A 19,611-nucleotide genomic window follows, 5' to 3' on the forward strand; every position below is an offset into this window, starting at 1 on the left:
TGCTCTCTTTCTTCTTCTCTCTCTGTTTCTATCTCTCTCTTTCTCCCTCTCACTCACTCTCTCTCTCTCTCTCTCTCGTGTACGATTGTCTCTGTATTTTCTCTCCTACTTTATCTTTCTCTTCTGTATCTCTGTCTGTCTGTCTGTCTCTAGCTCTCTCTCTTTCTCTCACTCCCCTCTTTCTCTCCCTCCCCTTTCTCTCCGTCCCTTTCTCTTTCTCCGTCTCCCTCCCTCCCCCCTCTCTCCCTCCCACTCCCACTATCTTTTCCTCTCCTCTTCAGTTGGTTATGTCTGATTCATGAAAATTTTTTTTCTCGTAAGCATCAAATCCAGCAATTTCGAAGATTAGATCATATATATATATATGTGAGTGTATTTCTCTGTGTGTGTGCGCGCGTGTGCGTGTGCGTGTGTGTGTGTGTGCGTGTGTAATGCCTGTTCCCCAGCAGCACCGCTTAACAACCGGCGAGCTGGCAGAAACGTTAGCACGCCGGGCGAAATGCTTAGCGGTATTTCGTCTGCGTTACGTTGTGAGTTCAAATTCCGCCGAGGTCGACTTTGCCTTTCATCCTTTCAGGGTCGATAAATTAAGTACCAGTTACGCACTAGGGTCGATGTAATCGATTTAATACCTATGTCTGTCCTTGTTTGTCCCCTCTGTGTTTAGCCCCTTGTGGGTAATAAAGAAATAGGTATTGTTTCGTTTACGTCTCTGTAAGTTAGCGGTTCGGCACAAGAGCCCGAAAGAATAAGTACCCAGCTTTAAAAAATAAGAACTAAGCTTGATTTATTTGACTAAAACACTCCGAGTCGTTGCTCCAGAATGGCGGCAATCCGATGAATGAAACAAGCAAAAGATCAAAGAACATCTCTCTCTATATAAACGGCAGTTTGTCTGTGCGTGTTTCTGTGTGTCTGTTTTCTCGTACCCTCACCCTGACCACGCTTTCAAACGATTCTGATGAAACTTGACACCACATAGCCCAATGTCATAATTCAAAAACTACGCAGCGAAAATTTTGAAAAGTTCCCCCAGTTCTGAAAAAAATCGATAATTCGACATGGGGTCGAGAATAAAAAAAAACAAACCACAGACTGTCTAGGGGACGCAACTCAACTCTTTTATTACTCTCAAAAAAAAATTTACCATCATTTTTTTTCCATTTTTTTGCTATTTTTTGGCTATAACTCTCTAAAAATGCTTTATAGTTATTTCCCTTACAAACCTGAGCAACGCCGGGCGATACTGCTAGTAATATATATAAAATTTAACCAATTGTTGACAATGAAGTTGTATGGATGAAAATTATAGAATTAAACCAGAAAATAACCCCTTTTACCATATGCACAAGCTCTGGATTTAAAGGATGGGATCTGTTCGATTATATCGATACCAAGGTTTCACTGGTACTTATTTTATTGATTTTTCATAAAATTAGACCAGTGCTAACCTTGAACTAAACAATATCAGAAGCAACAACAACAACAACAGTAATGACACCGACAGCAGTAATAAAAATAGCAGAAGATTTGACCTTAAAATCTTAGTATCGGTTTAATCTGGTGTTCATGTCTTTATCAAATGAAAGGTCGATGTAAATTAAATGAATTAGACATCGTGTCCCTAGAATGGCGTAGGAGTGGCTGTGTGGTAAATAGCTTGCTTCCCAACCACATGGTTACGGGTTCAGGCCCACTGCGTGGTGCTTTGGGTAAGTATCTTCTTCAATAGTCCTGGGCCGTCTTGTGAGTTGATTTGGTAGAGGGAAACTGACAGGAGCCAATCGTGTGTGTGTAGCCGAAATTGCGAGGATGATCCGGTTCTTGAATGAAGATTAGAGGCTTCGAATGACCTGTCCGTTTTTTGTGTCGTCTATTTGAGTGCTTTGCGTTCTTGTCCCATCTTGCATTTTTTATATATATTTTTTATACATATATATATATATATATATGACTTTCTTTACATCAATACCCTAACATTGTTTTATTAGTAATTACTGAACATTGTTAAACATCCTCATACATAAAAACAGGAGTAAAAAAACACAACCCGTCCCTGGGTGGACTTAAACCACCAACCTTTCGGTTAACAGCCGAACGCGCTAACCGATTGCGCCACAGAGACGACATGCTAACTATTTTTTTTACATAGATATATATATATGTGTGTGTGTGTGTGTGTGTGTGTATCTTTGTGCCTGTCTGTGGTCCCACCGCAGCTTCACAACCGGTGTTGGTGTGTTTACATTCCCGTAAAAGAGTACGGTAGAATAAGTACTAGGCTTTAAAAAGTAAATACTAGGGTCAATATGTTCGACTAAAACAACGCGGTGCCCCAGCATGGCCACAATCATATGGCTGAAACAAATAAAAAACAAAAGATAAAAAAATTGAACTTGCCTAAGGAATACCCATTCAGCCAGATGCTGATTTGCTGGAAAGTATACTTCTGACTTTTTAATTAAGAGAAATATAAGAAATTAATTAATTATTGATTTCTGATTAGCGAACTTAGTAAACAAGTTAATATTTCCCGCGGCTTTTCATAAATCTGTTATTAAAAATCGGAAAAAAGAAATAAAAGAAATATATATATGTCTATGTAAAATCTAGCTAGCATGTCGTCTCTGTGGCGCAATCGGTTAGCGCGTTCGGCTGTTAACCGAAAGGTTGGTGGTTCGAGTCCACCCAGGGACGGGTTGTATTTGTTAAACTCCTGCTTTTATTTATGAGGATGTTTAACAATGTTCAGTAACTACTAATAAGACAATTTTAGGGTATTGATGTCAAGAAAGTCATATACTTTTATTAGTAACTAGCAGTATCGCCCGGCGTTGCTCGGGTTTGTAAGGGAAATAACTATAAAGCATTTTTAGAGAGTTATAGCCAAAAAATGGAAAAAGAAAATGATGGTAAATTTTGTGGAGTTGCGTCCCCTAGACAGTCTGTGGTTTGTGTTTCTGATTCTCGACCCGATGTCGAATTTATCGATTTTTTTCAGAACTGGGGGAACTTTTCAAAATTTTCGCTGCGTTAGTTTTGAATTATGACATTGGGCTATGTGTGTGTCAAGTTTCATCAGAATCGGTTGAAAGCCGTGGTCAGGGTGAGGGTACAACCTGACAGACACACAGACACACACACAGACAAACTGCCGTTTATATAGAGAGAAGATTACTGAAGAATGTCAGTTACGGCCTGCAGAACCACAAACAATTGATTATCTAACAGCTTATCAGCAAGAAAAAAAAGAAATATATATTTATGTCAACAACTTTCATGTCGTCTCTGTGGCGCAATCGGTTAGCGCGTTCGGCTGTTAACCGAAAGGTTGGTGGTTCAAGCCCACCCAGGGACGAGTGGTTTCTTTTTTTTTACCCTAGTATTTACTTTTTAAAGCCTAGTACTTATTCTACCGTACTCTTTTACGGGAACGTAAACACACCAACACCGGTTGTGAAGCTGCGGTGGGAACACAGACAGGCACAAAGATACACACACACACACACATACACACACACACACACACATACACACATATGTCTATGTAAAAAAAATAGTTAGCATGTCGTCTCTGTGGCGCAATCGGTTAGCGCGTTCGGCTGTTAACCGAAAGGTTGGTGGTTCAAGCCCACCCAGGGACGACTGATTTTTTTTTTTTTTTCTTTTAACCACTGTTTTTATTTATTCGGTAGTTTAATTCTTCGATTGTGGAGGCGTGTAGCATAGTGGTTAGGGTTTCAGCACCATGATCGTAGGATTGTGGTTTCGATTCGTGGACCGGGCGACGCGTTGTGTTCTTGAGCAAAACACTTCATTTCACGTTGCTCCAGTCCACTCAGCTGGCAAAAATGAGTAATGCTGCGATGGACTGGCGTCCCGTCCAGGTGGGGAACACATACGCCGTAGAAACCGGGAAACCGGGCCTATGAGCCTGGCTAGGCTTTAAAAGGGCGCGTTTATTTTATTTTATTTTATTTTATTATTTCTTTTAATTCTTCGATTAACCTTAGTTTAATCAAGTTTCGGTCTTATATCATTCTCTATTTCATTTTTTTTTCTCTCTGGACGTAATTATGTCTTTAAAATCAATAGATGCAGTTTTGTGAAATTGTTTTATCGGTCAGGTGTAAAAAGGGCTACACCCTTGATTTTAACAGACCCTCCAAGACGGTGAGGTTTCTGTCCTTCACGAGTATAAAGCATGAGATAAGGTAATTTCAGAGAGAGACCTATTTGAGGGAGTACGATCAAAGATATTCTGGTATTAACCATACCTTTTGAAAATCTAAAGGTACATTGTCAAGAAGTTCATCTTATTTTGAAATGGTTGGGTGAGAGATTTCACAGAATCTGTCTGCTATTTCCTGTCATCTCGAGTCACCACGCAGAAGCAACCTCGTTGGCATGTATTGGTGAATATGTCTTTGCTAATCAGTAATCATGTGTTTGTTCTGGGTTTTAGCAATCCGTATTTCGTAACTGGTTGACTTAATCTGCAGCCTTGTTTAACACCACCACCGCCCTCGTTGCCACTGCCTCCGCCGCCGCCGCCGCCGCACCCACCACCACAACCATTAGGACCTTAGATGTTTTTACTGGAGTTTCATTTATTGCAAGCATTTCAGTAAGGTCTCCGGCTTGGGAACATTTCCTTCCTTCTGCACAAAGACCTTCCCTCCTCGATTTAACCGAAGAAAGCAGAAAAATAAAGGACATAGCTATATGGTTAAGAAGGACGCTTAACAACCACACTGTTTCGGGTTCGATTCTATGAAGTTCAAAGAAACTATGAAGACGCTCATTGTATATTCATGCTTGTGTGTGTACGTATGTGAGTCTATATATATAGACGCCATGATAGATCGTTAGTCACGACACACATTTTTTTCTCTCCTTGTTTTTTTCTGTGTCCCTTTCTGTAGAAGAGCGTAGGCTCGAAACGTAAAAGACTTTTTCTATTCCTGAGCGTTATACTAATACATCTGTTTGTTTTGTACACCACCTGCCTTCGTCTTTTCTTTTGTTTTCGTAAACTTTCCCTATATATATATATATATATATATATATATATATATATATAATATATATATATATATATATATATATATATAATATATATAAATATTGTCAGGTTTTGATTACTTTTTACATAGATCGCTAGGGAAATGTGTAATTGAAAGCATATTTAGTATGGGTATTAGAAAAGTTTTCTTATGCGATTCATAAGACTATGAACTGTTTTCATGCGACTCAATAACTGGCACTCTGTTGGATACTAAAACGAGTGTTGCAATTGAGCCGATCAACGGAACAATCTGCTTCTGAAATTAATATACAAGTGGCTGAGCACTCCACAAACACGCGCATCCTTGACGTAGTTCTCGGGGAGATCCAGCGTGACACGAAATGTGAGATGGTTGGCTCTTTCAATTAGAGGCACAACTGGAGCAACATGAAGTCAATTTTCTTGCTTAATGACACAACGCGACGCCAGGAATCGAACTCATGACCTTACGATCGAGAGTCGAATTCACTAACCACTGAGCCACGCGTATTTACTCAATAGAGTTACAAGCAGGATTTTCAGTGAGAGATCTATTAAATTATAATTGTGACGAACGGAGTTTGTTATTAATTGGTATTGTACTATTGTGAGTGTACTCATGTGATTAGCAACTGATAGAGTCAAACTGGTACGTGCACATATAGTAACGAGAGTGTCTGATTGGCTAGATTTTGAGAAGTTGGTGTATAGGGAGTTCGTGAAGCATTTCATAGTTCAATGATAAGATAAACAATGTTAGGGTACTGATGTAGGGAAATCTATTATTTATTTTAAGTCGTTTATTATTATTATTATTTATATATATTTCCTTTTCAGATTAGAATACATGTTCAAAAATTGTGATACGAAAGGCCAAAAGTAAAATATCAAATGCCACGTCCCTGGGTGGATTCGAACCACCAACATTTCGGTTAACAGCCGAACGCGCTAACCGGTTGCGCCACGGAGACAGCTGCTGGTAATGTCCCTCACTAAGGTATTTAATTGTTTTGAAATTTAGCAAAGTTTAATTAGATTTCTTATGTACGAAAAGCACGAAATCCGTTATCAGCTGGCTCTATGGCGCAATCGGTTAGCGCGTGACTGGAAAATTTCGGCAGTGATATCTATACTTATATAATTTTCAGTATACAGTAAATCTCTCGACTATCACGGGTGTTACGTTCCATACTCCTCCGCGATAAGTGAAAATCCGCGAAGTAGAAACAGTACTGTACTGAGTTTCTTTTTTTAATAATCTGCATATAATTATTTTATCATAAATGCAAAAATAACACCACGGAGGAATCGACGTAAACTTAAATAGCAAACCGTGATATGGAGAGAGATTGCTATATTTCACGAAAATTAGTATAATGTGGACAGGCAAAGATTTTTGAGTCGAACATAACGACCACCGATATGCGCGAGAAAGTGATGTGTAAGAATTATACTATTAAAGTGAAGATATATTTATTCCCTGAGGTGTATAGATATTGATATAAACAAATCAAAAGAAAATATATCGTTCCTGGGTGGGCTTGAACCACCAACATTTCGATTAACCAGCCGAAACGCGCTAACCGATTGCGCCACAAGAGACAACTGAAGCTATAGTTTGTTCACAATGTATTTATTTGTTTTGCAATGAAGCCTAATTTATAAATGGCGCATTATTTTATGTTTGTTTTTTAATTCTTCGATTAACCTTGGTTTAATCAAGTTTCGGTCTTATATCATTCTCTATTTCATTTTATTTTCTCTCTGGACGTAATTATGTCTTTAAAATCAATAGATGCAGTTTTGTGAAATTATTTTATCAGTCAGGTGTAAAAAGGGCTACACCCTTGATTTTAACAGACCCTCCAAGACGGTGAGGTTTCTATCCTTGACGATCATAAAGCATGAGGTAAGGTAATTTCAGAGAGAGACCTACGTGAGGAATACGATCAAAGATATTCTGGTATTAACCAGATCTAAAACTACATTGTCAAGAAGTTCAACTTATTTTGAAATGGTTGGATGAAAGATTTCACAGAATCTGTTTGCTATTTCCTGGCATCTCGGGTCACCACGCAGAGGCAACCACGTTGGCATTTATTGGTGAATATGTCTTTGCTGTGTGGAGGCGCAATGGCCCAGTAGTTAGGGCAGCGGACTCGCGGTCGGAGGATCGCGGTTTCGATTCCCAGACCGGGCATTGTGAGTGTTTATTGAGCGAAAACACCTAAAGCTCCACGAGCCTCCGGCAGGGGGTGGTGGTGAACCCTGATGTACTCTTTCACCACAACTTTCTCTCGCTCTTTCTTCTTGTTTCTCTTGTACCTGTATTTCAAAGGGCCAGCCTTGTCACACTCTGTGTCACGCTGAATCTCCTCGAGAACTACGTTAGGGTACACGTGTCTGTGGAGTGCTCAGCCACTTGCACGTTAATATCACGAGCAAGCTGTTCCGTTGATCGTATCAGCTGGGACCCTCATCGTCGCAACCGACGGAGTGCTCCATCCATTTCTTTGCTAATCAGTAATCATGTGTTTGTTCTGGGTTTTAGCAATCCGGATTTCATAACTAGTTGACTTAATCTGCAGCCTTGTTTAACACCACCACCGCCGTCGTTGTCACTGTCTCCGCCGCCGCCGCCACTCCCACCACCACTACCACCACCGCCGCCACCACCACCACAATTACTACTACCACTAGGACCTTAGATGTTTTTACTGGAGTTTCATTTATTGCAAGCATTTGAGTAAGGTCTCCGGCTTGAGAACATTTCCTTCCTTCTGCACAAAGACCTTCCCTCCTTGATTTAACCGAAGAAAGCAGAAAAATTAAGGACATAGCTACTCATTTTTGCCAAATGGGTGGACTTGAGCAACGTTAAGTCAAGACTCTTGCTCAATGACACAAAGCGACGCCGGGAATCGAACTCATGATCTTTCGATCGTGAGCCAAATTCACTAACCACTGAGCCACGCGTATTTACTCGATAGAGTTACAAGCAGGATTTTCTGTGAGGGATCTATTAAATTATAATTGTGACGAACGGAGTTTGTTATTAATTGGTATTGTACTATTGTGAGTGTACTCATGTGATTAGCTGTTGATAGAGTCAACCGGTGCGTGCACATATAGTAACGAGAGTGTCTGATTGGCTAGATTTTGAGAAGTTGGTGTATAGGGAGTTCGTGAAGCATTTCATAGTTCAATGATAAGATAAAGAAAGTTAGGGTACTGATGTAGGGAAATCTATTATTTATTTTACGCCGTATTTTATATTATTATTTACATATATTTCCTCTTCAGATTAGAATACATGTTCAAAAATTGTGATACGAAAGGTCAAAAGTAAAATATCAAATATCACCGTCCCTGGGTGGACTCGAACCACCAACCTTTCGGTTAACAGCCGAACGCGCTAACCGATTGCGCCACAGAGACAGCTACTGGCGACGTTCCTCACTAAGGTATTTAATTGTTTTGAAATTTAGCAAAGATTAATTAGATTTCTAAAGTATGAAAGGCACAAAATCCGTTATCAGCTGGCTCTATGGCGCAATCGGCTAGCGCGTGACTGGAAAATTTCGGCAGTGATTCTATACTTATATATTTTCAGTATACAGTAAATCTCTCGACTATCACGGGTGGTTACGTACCGAACACCTCCGCGATAAGTGAAAATCCGCGAAGTAGAAACATACTGTACTGAGTTTCTTTTTTTAATAATTTGCATATAATTATTTTATCATAAATGCAAAAATAACACCACGGAGGAATCACGTAAGCTTAAATAGCAAACCGTGATATGGAGAGAGATTGCTATATTTCACGAAAATTAGTATAATGTGGACAGGCAAAGATTTTTGAGTCGAACATAACGACCGCCGATATGCGCGGAAAGTGATGTGTAAGAATTATACTATAAAGTTATGATATATCTTATTTCCTGAGGTGTATAGATATTGATATAAACAAATCAAAAGAAAATATCGTTCCTGGTGGGCTTGAACCACCAACATTTCGATTAACAGCCGAACGCGCTAACCGATTGCGCCACAGAGACAACTGAAGCTATAGTTGTTCACAATATTTATTTGTTTTGCAATGAAGCCTAATTTAATAAATGGCGCATTATTTTTTATGTTTGTTTTTTAATTCTTCGATTAACCTTGGTTTAATCAAGTTTCGGTCTTATATCATTCTCTATTTCTTTTTTTTTTCTCTCTGGACGTAATTATGTCTTTAAAATCAATAGATGCAGTTTTGTGAAATTATTTTATCAGTCAGGTGTAAAAAGGGCTACCCCTTAATTTAACAGACCCTCCAAGACGGTGAGGTTTCTGTCCTTGACGATCATAAAGCATGAGGTAAGGTAAGGTCAGAGAGAGACCTATTTGAGGGAGTACGATCAAAGATTTCTGGTATTAACCATACCTTTTGAAAATCTAAAGGTACATTGTCAAGAAGTTCATCTTATTTTGAAATAGTTGGATGAAAGATTTCACAAATCTGTTTGCTATTTCCTGGCATCTCGGGTCACCACGCAGAGGCAACCACATTGGCATGTATTGGTGAATATGTCTTTGCCAATTAGTCATAATGTGTTTGTTCTGGGTTTTAGCAATCCGGATTTCATAACTAGTTGACTTAATCTGCCAGCCTTGTTTAACACACCACCGCCGTCGTTGTCACTGTCTCCGCCGCCGCCGCCACTCCCACCACCACTACACCACCGCCGCCACCACCACCACAATTACTACTACCACTAGGACCTTAGATTTTTTACTGGAGTTTCATTTATTGCAGCATTTGAGTAAGGTCTCCGGCTTGAGAACATTTCCTTCCTTCTGCACAAAGACCTTCCCTCCTTGATTTACCGAAGAAAGCAGAAAAATAAGGACATAGCTACTCATTTTTGCCAAATGGGTGGACTTGAGCAACGTTAGTCAAGACTCTTGCTCAATGACACAAAGCGACGCCGGGAATCGAACTCATGATCTTTCGATCGTGAGCCAAATTCACTAACCACTGACCACGCGTATTTACTCGATAGAGTTACAAGCAGGATTTTCTGTGAGGGATCTATTAAATTATAATTGTGACCGGAGTTTGTGTATTAATTGGTATTGTACTATTGTGAGTGTACTCATGTGATTAGCTGTTGATAGAGTCAAACCGGTGCGTGCACATATAGTAACGAGAGTGTCTGATTGGCTCGATTTTGAGAAGTTGGTGTATAGGGAGTTCGTGAAGCATTTCATAGTTCAATGATAAGATAAGAAAGTTAGGGTACTGATGTAGGGAAATCTATTATTATTTTACGCCGTATTTTATATTATTATTTACATATATTTCCTCTTCAGATTAGAATACATGTTCAAAATTGTGATACGAAAGGTCAAAAGTAAAATATCAAATATCACCGTCCTGGGTGGACTCGAACCACCACCTTTCGGTTAACAGCCGAACGCGCTAACCGATTGCGCCACAGAGACAGCTACTGGCGACGTTCCTCACTAAGGTATTTAATTGTTTTGAAATTTAGCAAAGATTAATTAGATTTCTAAAGTATGAAAGGCACAAAATCCGTTATCAGCTGGCTCTATGGCGCAATCGGCTAGCGCGTGACTGGAAAATTTCGGCAGTGATATCTATACTTATATAATTTTCAGTATACAGTAAATCTCTCGACTATCACGGGTGTTACGTACCGAACACCTCCGCGATAAGTGAAAATCCGCGAAGTAGAAACAGTACTGTACTGAGTTTCTTTTTTTAATAATTTGCATATAATTATTTTATCATAAATGCAAAAATAACACCACGGAGGAATCAACGTAAGCTTAAATAGCAAACCGTGATATGGAGAGAGATTGCTATATTTCACGAAAATTAGTATAATGTGGACAGGCAAAGATTTTTGAGTCGAACATAACGACCGCCGATATGCGCGAGAAAGTGATGTGTAAGAATTATACTATTAAAGTTATGATATATCTTATTCCTGAGGTGTATAGATATTGATATAAACAAATCAAAAGAAAATATATCGTTCCTGGGTGGGCTTGAACCACCAACATTTCGATTAACAGCCGAACGCGCTAACCGATTGCGCCACAGAGACAACTGAAGCTATAGTTTGTTCACAATGTATTTATTTGTTTTGCAATGAAGCCTAATTTAATAAATGGCGCATTTATTTTATGTTTGTTTTTTAATTCTTCGATTAACCTTGGTTTAATCAAGTTTCGGTCTTATATCATTCTCTATTTCATTTTTTTTTTCTCTCTGGACGTAATTATGTCTTTAAAATCAATAGATGCAGTTTTGTGAAATTATTTTATCAGTCAGGTGTAAAAAGGGCTACACCCTTAATTTTAACAGACCCTCCAAGACGGTGAGGTTTCTGTCCTTGACGATCATAAAGCATGAGGTAAGGTAAGGTCAGAGAGAGACCTATTTGAGGGAGTACGATCAAAGATATTCTGGTATTAACCATACCTTTTGAAAATCTAAAGGTACATTGTCAAGAAGTTCATCTTATTTTGAAATAGTTGGATGAAAGATTTCACAGAATCTGTTTGCTATTTCCTGGCATCTCGGGTCACCACGCAGAGGCAACCACATTGGCATGTATTGGTGAATATGTCTTTGCCAATTAGTCATAATGTGTTTGTTCTGGGTTTTAGCAATCCGGATTTCATAACTGGTTGACTTAATCTGCAGCCTTGTTTAACATAACCGCCGCCACCACCACTATCACCACCACCGCCGCCACCACCACTATCACCACCACCGCCGCCACCACCACAATTACTATTACCACTAGTACCTTAGATGGTTTTACATTTATTGCAAGCATTTGAGTAAGGTTTCCGGCTTGAGAACATTTCCTTCCTTCTGCACAAAACCTTCCCTCCTCGATTTAACTGAAGAGAGCAGAAAAATAAAGGACATAGCTATGTGGTTAAGAAGGACGCTTAACAACCACACTGTTTCGGGTTCGATTCTATGAAGTTCAAAGAAACTATGAAGATGCTCATTGTATATTCATGCTTGTGTGTGCACGTATGTGAGTCTATATATATAGACGCCATGATAGATCGTTAGTCACGACACACATTTTTTTCTCTCCTTGTTTTTTTCTGTGTCCCTTTCTGTAGAAGAGCGTAGGCTCGAAACGTAAAAGACTTTTTCTTTTCCTGAGCGTTATACTAATACATCTGTTTGTTTTCTACGCCACCTGTCTTCGTCTTTTGTTGTTGTTGTTTTTTTCATAAACTTTCCCCACATATATATATATATTATATATATATATATATATTTATATATATATATATATATATTATATATATATATATATATATATATATAATATATATATATATATATATATATATATATATATATATAGTCAGGTTTTGATTACTTTTGACATGGATCGCTAAAGAACTGTGTAATTGGAGGGATATTTAGCATGGGTATTAGAAAAGTTTCCTTATACGATTCCTAAGACTATGAACTGTTTTCATGCGACTCAATAATTGGCACTCTGTCGGATACGACAACGAGTGTTGCAATTGATCCGATCAACGGAATAATCCGCGCCTGGAATTAATATACAAGTGGCTGAGCACTCCACAAACACGCGCATCCTTGACGTAGTTCTCGGAGAGATCCAGCGTGACACGAATGTGAGATGGTTGGCTCTTTCAATTAGAGGCACAACTGGAGCAACGTGAAGTCAAGTTTCTTGCTTAATGACACAACGCGACGCCGGGAATCGAACTCATGACCTTTCGATCGTGAGCCGAATTCACTAACCACTGAGCCACGCGTATTTACTCAATAGAGTTACAAGCAGGATTTTCAGTGAGAGATCTATTAAATTATAATTGCGACGATCGGAGTTTGTTATTAATTGGTATTGTACTATTGTGAGTGTACTCATGTGATTAGCTATTGATAGAGTCAAACCGGTGCGTGCACATATAGTAACGAGAGTGTCTGATTGGCTAGATTTTGAGAAGTTGGTGTATAGGGAGTGCGTGAAGCATTTCATAGTTCAATGATAAGATAAACAATGTTAGGATACTGATGTAGGGAAATCTATTATTTATTTTATGTCGATTTTTTTATATTATCATTTATATATATTTCCTCTTCAGATTAGAATACATGTTTAAAAGTTGTGATACGAAAGTCCAAAAGTAAAATATCAAATGCCACCGTCCCTGGGTGGATTCGAACCACCAACCTTTCGGTTAACAGCCGAACGCGCTAACCGGTTGCGCCACAGAGACAGCTGCTGGTAATGTCCCTCACTAAGGTATTTAATTGTTTTGAAAATTTAGCAAAGTTTAATTAGATTTCTAAAGTATGAAAGGCACGAAGTCCCTTATCAGCTGGTTAGCGCGTGACTGGAAAATTTCGGCAGTGATATCTGTACTTATATAAGTTTCAGTATACAGTAATCTCTCGACTATCACGGGTGTCACGTTCCAAACTCCTCCGCGATAAGTGAAAATCCGCGAAGTAGAAACAGTACTGTACTGTATTTCTTTTTTTAATAATTTGCATATATTTATTTTATCATAAATGCAAAATAACACTACGGAGGAATCGACGTACGCTTAAATAACAAACCGCGATATGGCGAGGGATTGCTATATTTCACGAAAATTAATATAATGAGGACAGGCAAAGATTTTTGAGTCGAACATAACGACCACCAATATGCGCGAGAAAGTGATGTGTATGAATTATACTAGTAAAAATGAAGATATGTCTTATTCCCTGAGGTGTATAGATATTGATATAAATAAATCAAAAGGAAGTACATCGTCCCTGGGTGGGCTTGAACCACCAACCTTTCGGTTAACAGCCGAACGCGCTAATTTAATTAGATTTTCTTCTGTACGGAAGGCAGAAATTGATAAGTAACAGAAATGAGCTGGGAAAGAAGTTAAACTAATAAATTGGTATATATGCATGAAACCAATACCTATTTCTTTATTACCCACAAGGGGCTAAACATAGAGGGGACAAACAAGGACAGACAAAGGGATAAAGTCGATTACATCGACCCCAGTGCGTGACTGGTACTTAATTTATCAACCCCGAAAGGATGAAAGCCAAAGTCGACCTCGGCGGAATTTGAACTCACAACGTACCGGCAGACGAAATACCGCAAAGCATTTCGCCCGGCGTGCTAACGTTTCTGCCAGCTCGCCGCCTTGCTGGTCAAGATACCGTCCAGTATGGCCATGTACTAGCGACGAAAACTAGTAAAATAGTAAAACAAGTAGCAAGAAAACCCAGTAGAGTCTACGGAAATTCCTGAAATACGTGGTTTATTTAACTCATGCAAATATAAATGTCCTTCAGAGACCAAATCCTGCTTTCTGACCGGGTAAAAATTATTAAACTTTAAACTTTTGTATCAATAGCTAGTTTTAATTTCTTTTTTCTGGAACAAATGAATTAGATCCTGAGATTCAGCGTAAAAAATTACATCAATACACCAAATTTTGAAAACTTTCAATTAATTTTTAAAATTTCAAAAAGTGCAGCCAGTCCTTAACTGGTTCATATTTCATTAACCCCAAAAGGATGAAAGGTAAAGTCGACCTCGGTGGAATTCGAACTCAGGACGTAAAGACGAACGAAATGCCGCTACGCATTTTCTCCGGCACAGTTAACGTATCTGGCAGCTCACCGCCTTAATCTAGAGCAGTGTTGTTAGAGTTTATGTGCAATAAATTGCTTATACTTCAACAGTACACAAAATATCTTAATTTTTTTTTGTTATAATTCCTAGTAATAATTAATTATAATAATATAACAGGAATTTTTAACTATCAAATGGCTAGGAAGGGTCAATCCGAGTAAAACAGAAAACAACGGGGTCCATAGGTAAAAGCAGATAGCTGAGACACACTAATTAGGATTTATGATAAACTCAAATAAGTACCTTGTTGATAAGGGCTGTCAGCAGTTGTCTCTGTGGCGCAATCGGTTAGCGCGTTCGGCTGTTAACCGAAAGGTTGGTGGTTCAAGCCCACCCAGGGACGAGGCATTTTTTTTTAATATGATCTTGCTTTACGGATCGAAAGAAACTTATACTTACCGTCTCAGTTAAATTCGCACATAACGCTTTCCTGCGAAATATAGTCATATTGTAAGTAATTAAGAGAATTATGCTATTATTATGACGTGATAGTAATAGAAATAATTAACAATCGAACGTAAAGTCTCTTGTATATAGATTCTTTTATTCTTTTACTTGCTTCAATCATTTGACTGTGACCATACTGGAGTACCGCCTTAAAGCTTTTTTCTTTTTTTAGTCGAAGAAATCGACCCCAGGACTTCATCTCTGTAAAAAAACGTTTCCTTCTCGAACCATGCCACTCTAACGTTCTGGTTTCAGTGGGGTAGAAATTCCCCACCTGGATGGGACTCCGATCCGTTTCAAGATTACTCATTTTTGCCAGCTGAGTGGACTGGAGCAACGTGAAATGATGTGTTTTGCTCAAGAACACAACGCATCACCCGGTCCATGAATCGAAACCACAATCTTACGATCATAGGTCCCACACCCTAACCACTAAGCGACGCGCCCGCGCCTCCGCTATTCTTTGTATATCTAGTACTTATTCTATTGGTGACTTTTGCTAAACCGTTAAGTTACGGGGACACCAACATCGATTGCCAAGCGACGGCAGGGGGACAAATATAGACGCAAAGACACACAGACACACGAATAATTAATTACATATAAGTAGCTTGCTTATCAACCACATGGTTCCGGGTTCAGTCCCATTGCGTGGTACCTTGGGTAAGTGTTTTCTGTTATAGCCTCGGGCCGACCAATGCCTTGTGAGTGGATTTGGTAGACGGAAACTGAAAGAAGCCTGTCGTATATATGTATATGTATATATATATATGCATGTGCGTGTATATGTTGGTGTGTCTGTGTTTGTCCCCCTAGCATTGCTTGACAACCGATGCTGGTGTGTTTACGTCCCCGTAACTTAGCGGTTCGGCAAAAGAGACCGATAGAATAAGTACTGGTCTTACGAAGAATAAGTCCCGGGGTCGATTTGCTCGACTAAAGGCGGTGCTCCAGCATGGCCGCAGTCAAATGACTGAAACAAGTAAAAGAGTAAAGAGTATACAAATTATTAAAAAAAGAAGTACAGAACAGTACTGTTTCTACTTCGCGGATTTTCACTTATCGCGGAGGTGTTTGGAACGTAACACCCGTGATAGTGGAGAGATTTATTGTATACTGAAAATTATATAAGTATAGATATCACTGCCGAAATTTTCCCGTCACGCGCTAACCAGCTGATAACGAACGGATTTCGAGCCTCTCATAATTTAGAAAATCTAATTAAGCTTTGCTAAATTTCAAAACAATTAAATACCTTAGTGAGGGACATTACCAAATGGTGTCTCTGTAGCGCAATCGGTTAGCGCGTTCGGCTGTTAACCGAAAGGTTGGTGGTTCGAATCCACCCAGGGACGATCGTATTTGATATCTTAATTTTGGCCTTTCGTATCACAATTTCTGTTACTTATCAATTTCTGCCTTCCGTACATAAGAAAATCTAATTAAATTAGGCTTCATTGCAAAACAAATAATTACGTTGTGAACAAACTCCGTTATCAGTTGTCTCTGTGGCGCAATCGGTTAGCGCGTTCGGCTGTTAACCGAAAGGTTGGTGGTTCAAGCCCACCCAGGGACGTTGTACTTTCTTTTGATTTATTTATATCAATATCTATACACCTCAGGGAATAAGATATATCTTCACTTTAATAGTATAATTCTTACACATCACTTTCTTGCGCATAATGGTTCAACTCAAAAATCTTTGCCCGTCCACATTATACTAATTTTCGTGAAATATATCAATCTCTCTCCATAACACGTTTTGTTATTTAAGCTTACGTCGATTCCTCAGTGGTGTTATTTTGCATTTATGATAAAATAAATATATACAAATTATTAAAAAAAGAAATTCAGTATAGTACTGTTTCTACTTCGCGGGTTTTCACTTATCGCGAATGTGTTTGGAACGTAACACTCGTGACAGTCGAGAGATCACTGTATACTGAAAATTATATAAGTATAGATATCACTGCCGAAATTTCCCAGTCACGCGCTAACCAGCTGATAACGGACTTCGGGCCTCTCATACTTTAGAAAGCTAATTAAACATTGCTAACTTTCAAAACAATTAAATACCTTAGTGAGGGAAGTTACCAGCAGCTGTCTCTGTGGCGCAACCGGTTAGCGCGTTCGGCTGTTAACCGAAAGGTTGGTGGTTCGAATCCACCCAGGGACGGTAGTATTTTTGATATTTTACTTTTGGACTTTCGTATCACAATTTTGAACGTATATTCTAATCTGAAGAGGAAATATATAATATAATAATAATATAAAAAAAACGACTTAAAATAAATAATAGATTTCCCTACATCAGTACCCTAACATTGTTTATCGTATCATTGAACTCTGAAATTATATATAGATACACGCACACATACACTCACACACACACACACACACACACACACACACACACACACATTATATATATATATTATATATATATATGACTGAATGGTGTTCATAAACACAGCTACCTTGTACATTAAAAGATAATAATCAATGCTATTACTTTGATCAAATTTAAATATATTTTTTTAAGTAGTTTATTATAGGCGCAGGATTGCTTGTGTGGTAAGTAGCTTGCTTACCAACCACATGATTCCGGGTTCATTCCCATTGCGTGGCACCTTGGGCAAGTGTCTTCTACTATAGCCTCGGGCCGACCAAAGTCTTGTGAGTAGATTTTGTAGACAGAAACTGAAAGAAGCCTATCGTATATATATATGTGTGTGTGTGTGTGTGTGTGTGTGTGTGTATATATGTGTGTATGTATGTCCCCAACATCGCTTGACAAGCAATTGTGGTGTGTTTACGTCCCTGTAACTTAGCGGTTCCGCTTACAAGGCTTACAAACAATAAGTCCTGGGGTATATTTGCTCGACTAAAGGCGGTGCTTCAGCATAGCTGCAGTCAAATGACTGAAACAAGTAAAAGAGTGTAATACAGCTTTTCGTCCATCTTTACCTTCTGAGTCCGAATGCCACCGGGGTCGACTTTACCCTTCATCCTTTCGAGGTCGATAAAATTAGTACCAGTTAAACACTGGGGTTGATGAAATCGTCTAGCCCTCTACTTCACCGAAACTGCTGGCCTCCCGCCAAAACCCCAGAAAATCAATTTACCTCAAAACACACAATACTCCCTGCATCTTATAATACCTAATATTTTGTCATCCTAGTTTTTGGAAATGTACTTAAAACATAAGAGTCGTAGTTGATATGAATATTTTCTTTCAAAGAAAACTCACGACACCTTTAAATACCACCGCCCCCTATAGCGCCTCCTTGATATTTATCACATACTTGTGATCTCACAACGACCCCTCCTGGTACGCTAGACACTCAGATTTAAGAAAACCTGGTATAAAATATCCTATAATATACCCTATTACAGTTGTTTGATTATTTAATGATTCAGAAATTGTTTTAACATAACAAAATGAGCTGGAATATATAAGATACTAGCAGTATCGCCCGGCGTTGCTCGGGTTTGTAAGGGAAATAACTATATAAGCATTTTAGAGAGTTATATAGCCAAAAAAAATAGCAAAAAAAAAATGCATTAAAAATTGAAAAAAAAATTATGGTAAATTTTTTTTTAAATCGTTGACTCATCGTAGACATTTTTAGAGAGTTACTTCCCTTATATAATAGCGAAAAAACGAATTAAAATGGAAAAAAATGATGGTAAATATTTTTAAAATCGTAGACTCATCGTAGACACGTGCTAATACCCAGAAGGGCTCGATATGAATCACGACTATAAGATACCCGCTTTTGGTTACACTGCACCGCAAAATGTGGGAGTAGTTAGGAATCTAAATCGTAGGAGACAGACACACAACTTGACTTTTATATATAAAGATATATTTTTAGAGATTTTCCGAGACAGTGAAATTGCCCAGGGGCGCCATGGTTGTATTGTCCTAATGTTAATATCTGTATGCTGTGGTTCTGTATGCGCAGTTTTATTCGAAGGTCTATAATACGGGTAAGACTTCATATAAATTCCTTTACTAAAGTCATTTCTCAGCTTATTCTTATTGCTTATCAATTCCAGGCTTCCATATATAACCAAATTAAATCAATCTAGGCTATATAATAAACACAAATGAATACTTTGTTGAAAAAGACTTCTGTCAGTTGTCTCTGTGGCGCAATCGGTTAGCGCGTTCGGCTGTTAACCGAAAGGTTGGTGGTTCAAGTCCACCCAGGGACGGGTGAATCTTTTTTTTCAAAAGACGCTGAATTTTGTCAAATCTATCTTTAATATAGATTTTTTTGCATTCCCCTCTTAATATAAAATTATTTAAATGTCAATGTAAATAAAACACGGATAATTTTTTTTTTAATTAAAGATTAATGATATAAGGGCCAAAGAAAAATAA

General features: G+C 38.5%; 14 non-coding genes across 14 annotated transcripts; 8 read left to right on the forward strand and 6 right to left on the reverse strand.

Annotated features, from left to right (window-relative positions):
- Positions 1-2,051: 2,051 nt before the first annotated feature.
- Trnan-guu lies at positions 2,052-2,125 on the reverse strand. The gene has a single exon. It is a non-coding gene; the product is annotated as a tRNA-Asn (tRNA).
- A 498-nt stretch (positions 2,126-2,623) lies between these two features.
- Positions 2,624-2,697, forward strand: Trnan-guu. Its single transcript has one exon. It is a non-coding gene; the product is annotated as a tRNA-Asn (tRNA).
- A 587-nt stretch (positions 2,698-3,284) lies between these two features.
- Trnan-guu lies at positions 3,285-3,358 on the forward strand. Its single transcript has one exon. It is a non-coding gene; the product is annotated as a tRNA-Asn (tRNA).
- Positions 3,359-3,570: 212 nt separating this feature from the next.
- On the forward strand, positions 3,571-3,644 carry Trnan-guu. The gene has a single exon. It is a non-coding gene; the product is annotated as a tRNA-Asn (tRNA).
- A 2,300-nt stretch (positions 3,645-5,944) lies between these two features.
- On the reverse strand, positions 5,945-6,018 carry Trnan-guu. The gene has a single exon. It is a non-coding gene; the product is annotated as a tRNA-Asn (tRNA).
- Positions 6,019-8,411: 2,393 nt separating this feature from the next.
- Trnan-guu lies at positions 8,412-8,485 on the reverse strand. The gene has a single exon. It is a non-coding gene; the product is annotated as a tRNA-Asn (tRNA).
- Positions 8,486-10,467: 1,982 nt separating this feature from the next.
- On the reverse strand, positions 10,468-10,539 carry Trnan-guu. Its single transcript has one exon. It is a non-coding gene; the product is annotated as a tRNA-Asn (tRNA).
- A 555-nt stretch (positions 10,540-11,094) lies between these two features.
- Trnan-guu lies at positions 11,095-11,168 on the reverse strand. The gene has a single exon. It is a non-coding gene; the product is annotated as a tRNA-Asn (tRNA).
- A 2,105-nt stretch (positions 11,169-13,273) lies between these two features.
- Trnan-guu lies at positions 13,274-13,347 on the reverse strand. Its single transcript has one exon. It is a non-coding gene; the product is annotated as a tRNA-Asn (tRNA).
- A 1,696-nt stretch (positions 13,348-15,043) lies between these two features.
- On the forward strand, positions 15,044-15,117 carry Trnan-guu. The gene has a single exon. It is a non-coding gene; the product is annotated as a tRNA-Asn (tRNA).
- A 1,385-nt stretch (positions 15,118-16,502) lies between these two features.
- Positions 16,503-16,576, forward strand: Trnan-guu. Its single transcript has one exon. It is a non-coding gene; the product is annotated as a tRNA-Asn (tRNA).
- A 147-nt stretch (positions 16,577-16,723) lies between these two features.
- Trnan-guu lies at positions 16,724-16,797 on the forward strand. Its single transcript has one exon. It is a non-coding gene; the product is annotated as a tRNA-Asn (tRNA).
- Positions 16,798-17,323: 526 nt separating this feature from the next.
- Positions 17,324-17,397, forward strand: Trnan-guu. The gene has a single exon. It is a non-coding gene; the product is annotated as a tRNA-Asn (tRNA).
- Positions 17,398-19,368: 1,971 nt separating this feature from the next.
- On the forward strand, positions 19,369-19,442 carry Trnan-guu. The gene has a single exon. It is a non-coding gene; the product is annotated as a tRNA-Asn (tRNA).
- Positions 19,443-19,611: the final 169 nt, after the last annotated feature.

This window comes from Octopus sinensis, linkage group LG18 (assembly GCF_006345805.1).
Source record: "Octopus sinensis linkage group LG18, ASM634580v1, whole genome shotgun sequence".
In the NCBI taxonomy this organism is placed as follows: Eukaryota; Metazoa; Mollusca; class Cephalopoda; order Octopoda; family Octopodidae; genus Octopus; species Octopus sinensis.